At 38.1% G+C, this 9,695-nt stretch overlaps 1 pseudogene across 1 annotated transcript; it reads right to left on the bottom strand.

Annotated features, from left to right (window-relative positions):
- Positions 1–8,018: 8,018 nt before the first annotated feature.
- Positions 8,019–9,428, bottom strand: LOC126941732 (cytochrome b-c1 complex subunit 2, mitochondrial-like; annotated as a pseudogene). The gene has a single exon (XR_007721425.1). The product of XR_007721425.1 is annotated as a cytochrome b-c1 complex subunit 2, mitochondrial-like (transcript).
- Positions 9,429–9,695: the final 267 nt, after the last annotated feature.

Raw genomic sequence — 9,695 nt, 5'->3', positions numbered from 1 at the left:
GAAAGCAGTTTCTCAGAAAGCTTCTTTCTAGTTTTTATCTAAGGATATTTTCTTTTCTACCATAGACTTCATTGTCTCCAAAATATCCCTTCTCAGACACCATTAAAACAGTGAACCTAAGTGCTCCCTCAACAGAAAGGTTTAGCTCTATGAGATGAATACACACATAATAAAGTAGTTTCTCAGAAAGCTTCTCTACAGTTTTTACCTGAAGAATTTTCTTTTTTCACCTTAGGCCTCTATGTGCTCCCAAATATCCCTCTGCAGATTCCACAAAAACAGCGCTACCAAACTGCTCAATGAAAAGAATGGTGTAACTGTGAGATGAATTCACCCATCACAAAGCAGTTTCTCAGAAAACTTCTTTCTAGTTTAAATCTGAGGATATTTCTTTTTTCACCGTAGGCTTCAATGTGCTCCCAAATATATCCTCTCAGATACCACAAAAAGAATGATGCTGAGCTGCTCAATTAACAAAAAGGTAAAACTCTATGAGATGAATAAACACATCAAAAACCATTTCTCAAAAAGCTTCTCTGCAGTTTTTATCTGAAGTTATTTCCTTTCTCACCATAGGCCCCTGGGAGTTCCCGAATATCCCTTTGAAGATCCCATAAAAAGAGTGCTACCAAACTGCTCCATGTAAAGAATCATGTAACTATGTGAGATAGATTCACATATCACAAAGCAGTTTTTCAGAACGTTTCTTTCTAATTTTTGTCTGAGGATATTTTCTTTATCACCCAAAACTTGAATGTGCTCCAAAATATCCCATTGCAGATTCCAAAAACACAGAGTTAGCAAACTGCTCAATGAAAAGAACAATGTAACTCTATGAGATGAATTCACTCATCACAAAGCAGTTTCTTACAAAGCTTCTTTTTGGTTTTTATCTGAGGATAATTCCTTTGTCACCATAGGCTTCAATATGCTCCAAAATATACTACTACATATTTCACGAAAACATTGCTAGCAAAATGATCAGTGCAAAGAACAGTGTAACTCTATGAGATGAATTCACACATCACAAAGTAGTTTCTCAGAAAACTTCTTTCTAGTTTTAATCTGAGGATATTTCCCTTTACACCAAACATCTCAAATCGCTCATAAATATCCCTTTGCCGATTCCACAAAAACAGTGTTAGCAAACTACTACATGAAAGGAAAGGTGTAACTCTGTGAAATGAATTCACATGTCACAAGGCATTTTCTCAGAAAGCTTCTTTCTAGTTTTAATCTGAGGATATTACCTTTGTCACCATAGGCTTCAATATGATCCAAAATATGCATTCTCAGATTCCCCAAAAACAGTGCTACAAAACCGCTTCATGAAAAGAATTGTGTAACTCAGTGAGATGAATTCACAAGTCACAAAGCAGTTTCTCAGAAATCTTCCCTCTAGTTTCTGTCTGAGGATATTTCCTTTTACACCATTAGCCTCAATGAACTCGTGAATATCCCTTTGCAGATTCCACAAAAACAGTGTTAGCAATCTGTTCCATGAAAAGAAAGGTGTAGTTCTGTGAGATGAATTCACACATCACAAAGCAGTTTCTCAGAAAGCTTCTTTTTTTTTCCTGAGGATATTTCCTTTGTCACCATAGGCTTCAGTGCACTCCCAAATATCCAATTGCAGATTCCATGAAAACAGTGTTATCAAACTGCTCAAGGCAAAAACCTATGTATCTCTCTGAGATGAATTCACCCGTCTAAAAGCAGTTTCTTAGAAAGCTTCTTTCTAGTTCTTATCTGAAGATATTTCCTTTTCCATCATAGGGTTCAACGCACTCCCAAATATCCCTTCTCCAACACCGCAAAAACAGTGATGCCAAAGTGCTCCCTCAACAGAAACATTTAGCCCTCTGAGATGAATGCAGACATCACAAAGGAGTTTCTGTGAAAGCTTCTCTCTGCTTTTTACCTGAAGAATTTTCTTTTTCAACCTTAGGTTACTATGCACTACCAAATATCCCATTGCAGTTTCTACAAAAATAGTGCTACCAAACTGGAAAATGAAAGTAAATACATAACTTTGTGAGACGAATTCAACCATCCAAAGACAGCTTCTTTCTAGTTTAAATCTGAGGATATTTCCTTTTGCACCATTGGCTTCAATGTGCCCCCAAAAACTCTTCTCAGATACCACAAAAACAGTGATACCAAACTGCTCAATAAACAAAAAGGTTAAACTCTATGACAAGAATACACACATCACAAAATCGTTTCTTGAAAAGCTTGTATCCAGTTTTTATCTGATGTTATTTCCTTTTTCACCATAGGCCTCTAGGAGCTCCCCAATATCCCTTCGCAGATTCTGTAAAAGAGTGCAACCAAACTGCTCAAAGAAAACAAAGGTGGAACTCTGTGTGTTGAATTCATCCATCTCAAAGAAATTTCTCAGAAAGCTTCTTTCTAGTTTTTATGTCAGGATATTTCCTTTTCCACCATCGGCTTCCATGCACTCCCAAATATACTTTCTCAGACACCACAAAAACAGTGATGTCAAACTGCTCTACCAACAGAAAGTTTCACCTCATGAGATGAATGCATGAATCACAAAGGAGTTATCAGAAACTTTCTCTCTGGTTTCAACCTGAAGATATTTCCTTTTTCAACTTTGGCATCTATCTGCTCTTGATTATCCCTCCGTATTCCAAAAAAAACAGTGCTACCAAACTGTTCAATGAAAAGAAAGATTTTGCTCTGTGAGATGAATTCTCCCATCACAAAACAGTCTCTCAGAAATCTTCTTTCTAGTTTTTGTCTGAGGGTATTTCCTTTTTCACCAAAGGCTAATTTGCACTCCGAATATTACTTTGTAGATTCCAAAAAAAAAACAGTGTTACCAAACTGCTCAAGGAAAAAATGGTTTACCTCTGGGAGATGAATTCACTCATCACAAAGAAATTTCTAAAAAAGCTCCTTTCCAGTTTTCATCTGAACATATTTACTTTTCCACCATCAGCCTCAATGTGCTCCCAAATATCCCTTCTCAGACACCACAGAAACAGTGAGGCCAAACTGCTCATTAAACTAAATGGTTTATCTCTATGAGATGAATACACACATCACAAAACAGTTTCTCAAAAACCTTCTCTCCGGTTTTTATTTGAAGATATTTCCTTTTTCACCATAGGCCTCTGTGAGCTCCAGAAAATCCCTTTGCAGATTCCCCAAAACAGCACTAGCAAATGGCTCAATGAAAAGAAAGGTGTAACACGTTGAGATGAATTCACCCATCACAAAGCAGTTTCTCACAAGGGTTCTTTCTAGTATTCATCTGAGGATAATTCCTTTTTCACTATAGACCTCAATGTACTCTGGAATATCCCATTGCGGAATCCATGAAAACAGTGTTAGCACACTGTTCCATGAAAAGAAAGGTGAAACACTGTGAAATGAATTCACACATAACGAAGAACTTTCTCAGAAAGCTTCTTTCTAGTTTATATCTGAGGATGTTTTTGTTGGCAATGTTGGCTTAAATCAGATCCAAAATGTCCCTTCTGATATTTCCCAAAGAGGGTTCTACAAAACTGCTACATGAAAAGGTTGGTGTAACTGTGTGGGAAGAATTCACAAATCACAAAACAGTTTCTCAGAAAGCATCTTTCTAGTGTTCATATGAGGATATTTCCTTTGTCACCATAAGCTTCTATACGCTCTGAAATATCCCATTGCAGATTACAAGAATACAGTGTTAGCATCCTTCTCAATGAAAAGAACAGTACAACTCTCTGAGATGAGTTCACACATCAAAAAGCAGTTTCTCAGAAAGCTTCTTTCTAGTTTTTATCTGAGGATATTTCCTTTTTCACCATAGACATCAATGCACTGCCAAGTATCCCTTTGCAGATTCTATGAAAACAGTGTTAACAAACTGCTCCATGAAAGGAAAGGTGTAAGTGTGTGAGGTGAATTCACACATCACAAAGGACTTTCTCAGAATGCTTCTTTCCAGTTTTTATCTGAAGATATTTCCTTTGTCACCATAGGCTTCATTGCGATCCAAAATATCCCTTCTCACATTCCCCAAAAACAGTGCTACAAAATAGATCCATGAAAACAATCTTGAAACTCGGTGAGATGAATTAACACATCTCAAAGAAGTTTCTCAGAAAGTTTCTTTCAGTTTTTATATGCGGATATTTCCTTTGTCAACATAGGCTTCATTGCGATCCAAAATATCCCTTCTCAGTTTCCCCAGAAACAGTGCTACCAAACTGCTCCATGAAAAGAATCATGTAACTCTTAGTTGAATTCACAAATCACAAAGCAGTTTTTCATAAAACTTCTTTCTAGTTTTTGTCTGAGGATATTTCCTTAGTCACCATAAGCTTCAATGAGCTCCGAAATATCCCATTGCAGATTCAAAGAAAACAATGTTAACAAACTGGTCAATGAAAAGAACAGTGTAACTCTGTGAGACGAATTGACACAACACAAAGAAGTTTTTCAGAAGGCTTCTTTTCGGTTTTCATCTGATTATATTTCCTTTGTCACTGTAGGCTTCACTGCGCTCCAAAGTATCCCATTGCAGATTCCAAGAAAACAGTGTGACCAAGCTGCTCAATGAAAACAACAATGTAACTCTCTGAGATGAATTCACACATTACAAAGCAGTTTCTCAGAAGGATTGTTTCCAGCTTTTAACTGATAATATGCCCTTTTTGAACTTAGTCCTCAATGAGCTCCCAAATATCCCTTTGCAGATTCCATGAAAACAGTGTTAGCAAACTGCTCCATGAGAAGAAATTTGTAACTCTGTGAGTTGAATTCTCACGTGATGAAGAACTTTATCAGAAAGCTTCTTTCTGGTTTTTATCTGAGGATATTTCGTTAGTCAAAATACACTTCAACACGATCCAAAATATCCCTTCTCAAGTTACCCAAAAACAGTGCTACCAAACTGATCCATGATAACAGTCATGTAACTCAGTGAGATGAATTAACACATCACATAGCAGTTTCTCAGAAAGCTTCTTACTAGTTTTTTAAATGAAGATATTTCCTTTGTCACCATAAGTTTCAAGGTGCTCCAAAATATCCCATTACAGATTCCCAGAAAACACTGTTAGCAAACTGCTTAATGAAAAGAATGGTGTAACTCTGTGAGATGTATTCACACTTCATAAAGCTGTTTCTCAGAAAGCTTTTTTCTAGTTTTTATCTGAGGATATTTACTTTGTCACCCTGTACCTCAATGCAATTGAAAATACCCCTTCTCAAATTACCTAAAAACAGTGCTGAGAAACTGCTCCATGAAAAGGAAGTTGTATCTCTGTGAGGTGAGTTCACACATCAGAAACAAGTTTCTCAGAAAGCTTCTTTCTAGTTTTTGTCTCAGGATATTTCCTTTGTCATCACAAACTTCAATGCCCTCTGAAATATCCCACTGCAGATTCCAAGAAAACAGTGTTAGCAAACTGATCAATGAACAGAACAGTGTAATGCTGTCAGATGAATTCACATATCAAAAAGCAGATTCTCAGAAAACTTCTTTCTAATTTTTTTCTGAGGATATTTCCTTTGCCACCATAGGCTTCAGTGCACTCCCGAATATCCTATGGCAGACTCCAAGAAGACAGTGTTATCAAATGGCTCAAAGAAAAGCACAATGTGGCTCTGTGAGATGAATTCACTCATCACAAAGCAGTTCCTCAGAAAGCTTCTTTCTAGTTTTTGTCTCAGTATATTTCCTTTGTCACCATAAACTTCAATGCCCTCCGAAATATCCCATTGCAGATTCCAAGCAAACAGTGTTAGCAAACTGATCAATGAACAGAACAGTGTAATGCTGTTAGATGAATTCACATATCAAAAAGCAGATTCTCAGAAAGCTTCTTTCTAATTTTTTTCTGAGGATATTTCCTTTGCCACCATAGGCTTCAGTGCACTCCCGAATATCCTATGGCAGACTCCAAGAAGACAGTGTTATCAAATGGTTCAAAGAAAAGCACAATGTGGCTCTGTGAGATGAATTCACTCATCACAAAGCAGTTCCTCAGAAAGCTTCTTTCTAGTTTTTATCTGAGGATATTTACTTTTTCACTATAGGCCTCCATGTGCTCCCAAATATCCCTTTGCAGATTCCATGAAAACAGTAGTGGCAAAGTGCTCCAAGAAAAGTGGGGGTATATCTCTGTGAGGTGAACTAACACATCACAAAGCGGTTTCTCAGAGACCTTCTTTCCAGTTTTTATATGAGGATATTTCCTTTGTCACCATAGGATTCAATGAGATCCAAAATATCCCTTCTCAGATTCCCCAGAATCACAGCTGGTAAACTGCTCCATTAAAAGAGTCGTGGAACTCTGTGGGATGAATTAACATGTCACAAAAGTGGTCTCAGAAAGCTTCTTTCTAGTTTTTATATGATATTATGTATTTTGTCACCAGAAGCATTAATGCGCTCTGAAATATCCCATTGCAGATTCCAAGAAAACAGTGTTAGCAAACTGCTTAATGAAAAGAACAGTGTAACTCAGTGACATGAATTCACATGTCACAAAGGAGTTTCTCAGAAAGCTTCTTTCTAGTTTTTATATACGAATATTTCTTTTTAAACCATAGGTTTCAATGTGCTCCCAAGTATCCCTTCTCAGACGCCACAAAAACAGTGATGCCAAAGTGCTCACTCAACAGAAACGTTTAGCTGTTTGGGATGAATGCACAAATCACAATGGACTTTCTCTGAAAGATTCTCTACAGTTTTTACATAGAGAATTTTCTTCTTTCACCTCAGGACTCTATGTACTCCCAAATATCCCATTACAGATTCCACAAAAGCAGTGTTACCCAATTGCTCAATGAAAAGAAAGATTTAACACTGTGAGATGAATTCATCCATCACTAAACAGTCTCTCAAAAAGCTTCTTTCTAGTTTTTATCTGAGGGTATTTCCTTTTCACCATAGGTTTCTCTGTGCTTCATATATCCCTTTGTCAATTCCACAAAAGCAGGGTTAACAAACTGCTCAAAGAAAAGAATGATTTACCTCTGGGAGACGAATTCACCCATCACAAAGAAATTTCTCAGAAGTCTCCTTTCTACCTTTCATCTGTGCAGCATATTTACTCTTCCACCATCAGCCTCAAAGTGTTCCCAAATATCTCTTCTCAGACACCACAAAAACAGTGATGAAAAACTGATCAATCACAAATATGGCTTAACTCCATGAAGTGAATGCAGACATCACAGAACAGTTTCTAAAAAACCTTCTCTCCAGTTTTTATTTGAAGTTATTTTCTTTTTCAACATCAGCCTCCATGAGCTTCCAAATATCCCTTTGCAGATACCCCCAAAAAAGTGCTACAAAACTGCTCAATGAAAAGAAAGGTGTAACTCTGTGCGATGAATTCAACCTCCACAAAGCAGTTTCTCATAAAGCTTCTTTCTAGTTTTTATCAGAGCATGTTTCTTTTTTCACCATAGGGCTCAAGGCGCTCCCAAATATCCCTTTGCAAATTCCAGGAAAGCAGTTTTAGCAAACTGTTCCATGAAAAAAAAGGTGTACCTCACGAAGATGAACTCAACATCACAAAGAACTTTTTCAGAGGGTTTCTTTCTAGTTTTGTTTTTTTTTTTTGGGGGGGGGAAATAATTTTATTTCAAAAAAGACAAAACAGGGGTAAAAACCAGACCATTTAGCTTTTGAACTTGATTTCACCTGAAAAGCCACCAATAGTAACCTGGCACTATTTACGCTGATAGCCACTTAGCCTTACTTTTACTAGTTTCTAATGCTTCTATACTCAATAATTACATTCCTGTCTCCTTTAATAAAGCATCTAAAACAAAAATATCAGCATATAATAAATACTTGTTGATTAACCCATTGAGAAAAATGTAATAAAACACCTAAGCAGAATGTTCTATTGACTTTAGGTCAGCTGAGAATAATTACCTGCATTTATGCCTTATTTTACCTCACTGGAAAAAAGACAAATGTTATATTAGAGATTTCTGACTTTCATGTGTTTGCTGCTCTGGGCTGAGAGAATATTCAGCTCTCTCCTCTAGTCAGTATTACAGCCATCAACAAAAGGTGTACGTCCCAAATTTCCACTTGCTGCCATTGACTTCTGGCCAGAAACAAACTTCTTTGCAGCATTTATGATATCAGCATTAGCCACTGAATCAATCTGCTGAAGGACTGTGGATGGTGGCACATAAGAACCAGCAATTAGAGCCTGGGACCCGTCTTCTTCCAAGAAACGCTCAGAAGACTCCACTGACATTAGGTATCCAGCTTTCCGCTTGTTCTTGGCAGCTTGGACATCTGTGTTGGAAAGGTTTCCTTGAGCTATTGTTTTGACTTGATTCTATGCAGCCTTGATTACATCTCCAGCAGCTGTGGCCTGGGAGATAGTATAAATCCCGAAGAGTCCAGAATCTGAGTAACTGGCATTAAATGCGGAAACATCAATTGGCTGCTGAGTTGCCTTGGCAACAGCTTGGTGTAGATGGCTGGTGGGGCTGCTGCCCCTCTTGACATGTGGCCTGGCACCGAGGACATGCTGAAGGTTACTAAACGCATTTGCCTCTACACTTCCCGTGACAGCACTTTCGGCTACAAGAGCAGCATGGACAAGACTGTCTCCATTCTGTTCTCGGATTTCACCTCCACGGTATTTGGCCTTCACACCAGATAAACCAAACCCACCCCTCATGTTGAGAAACTGTTCAGCAACTTGCTTTAAAACAGGATGACTCACGCCAAGTCCAATCAAAGCCATTCTTGCACTTGTGAAATGGTTCTGAACAAAGTAATGTAACTCCTCTGATGTCACTTTTCCAATTCTATAGTCAGGACAGTACAAGGGATTAGCCAAGGCATTCCGGTAAGCTGCTGCATGCAAATTTTCAATGACATGAGTCTGTGGATTCTGAAAGGCCACAGCTTTGTCAATCTTTAGCTGAGGCTGAAGGTCAGCTACTTCCCAACGACGAAATTCTGGTGCTGTGGTGACATTGAGCAGGAACTCCATTAGAATATCAACATCACCTCACAGGCATTCCACAGTGTAAGCCATGGTTTCCTTTGTTGCAGTCACACTTAATTTGCCACCAGTTGCTTCAATTCCATGGGTAATCTTGAAAAATGAAGCTACTTGTGTTGTCAGACTGGATGCAAGTTGCAGCAAATGGGTGGTTCTTAAATTGTTGGAGTCCTCATATCTACTGCCTGCTTTAATGAACAAAAGAATTCTTGATAGAGGAGCATAGTTTTCCAAAGAAGCAATCACCAAGCCATTTGGTAACTTGGTAAACTCAAGGTCCTGAGGTTGTGGTGGTGCTCCTGCAGGCGCAGCTGTGGCTTTAACTTTGGGGGAAACTTTGAGGGAATAAAATCTCGAGAAGGACCCAGCTTTGGTTAGTAGCTTCATGATTCAAGATTGTTCTGACACACGGTCCCACCGGATTAAAGAAAGTCTCTTTCTAGTTTTTATCTGAGTATATTTCCTTAGTCACCAAAGACTCCAGTGTGATCCAAAATATCCCTTCTCAGATTCCACAAAAACAGAGCTACAAAACTGATCCATAAAAAGGATCGTGTAACTCCGTGAGATGAATTAACACATCACAAAGTGGTTTTCCAGAGTGCTTCTATCTAGTTTTTGTATGAGGATATTTCCTTTATCACCATAAGCTTCAACACGCTCCTGAATATCCCATTGCAGATTCCAAGAAAA

Source organism: Macaca thibetana, chromosome 19 (assembly GCF_024542745.1).
Source record: "Macaca thibetana thibetana isolate TM-01 chromosome 19, ASM2454274v1, whole genome shotgun sequence".
Taxonomy (NCBI): Eukaryota; Metazoa; Chordata; class Mammalia; order Primates; family Cercopithecidae; genus Macaca; species Macaca thibetana.
The sequence above is the reverse complement of the archived record's forward strand: the minus strand, read 5'-3'. Positions and strand labels throughout refer to the sequence as shown.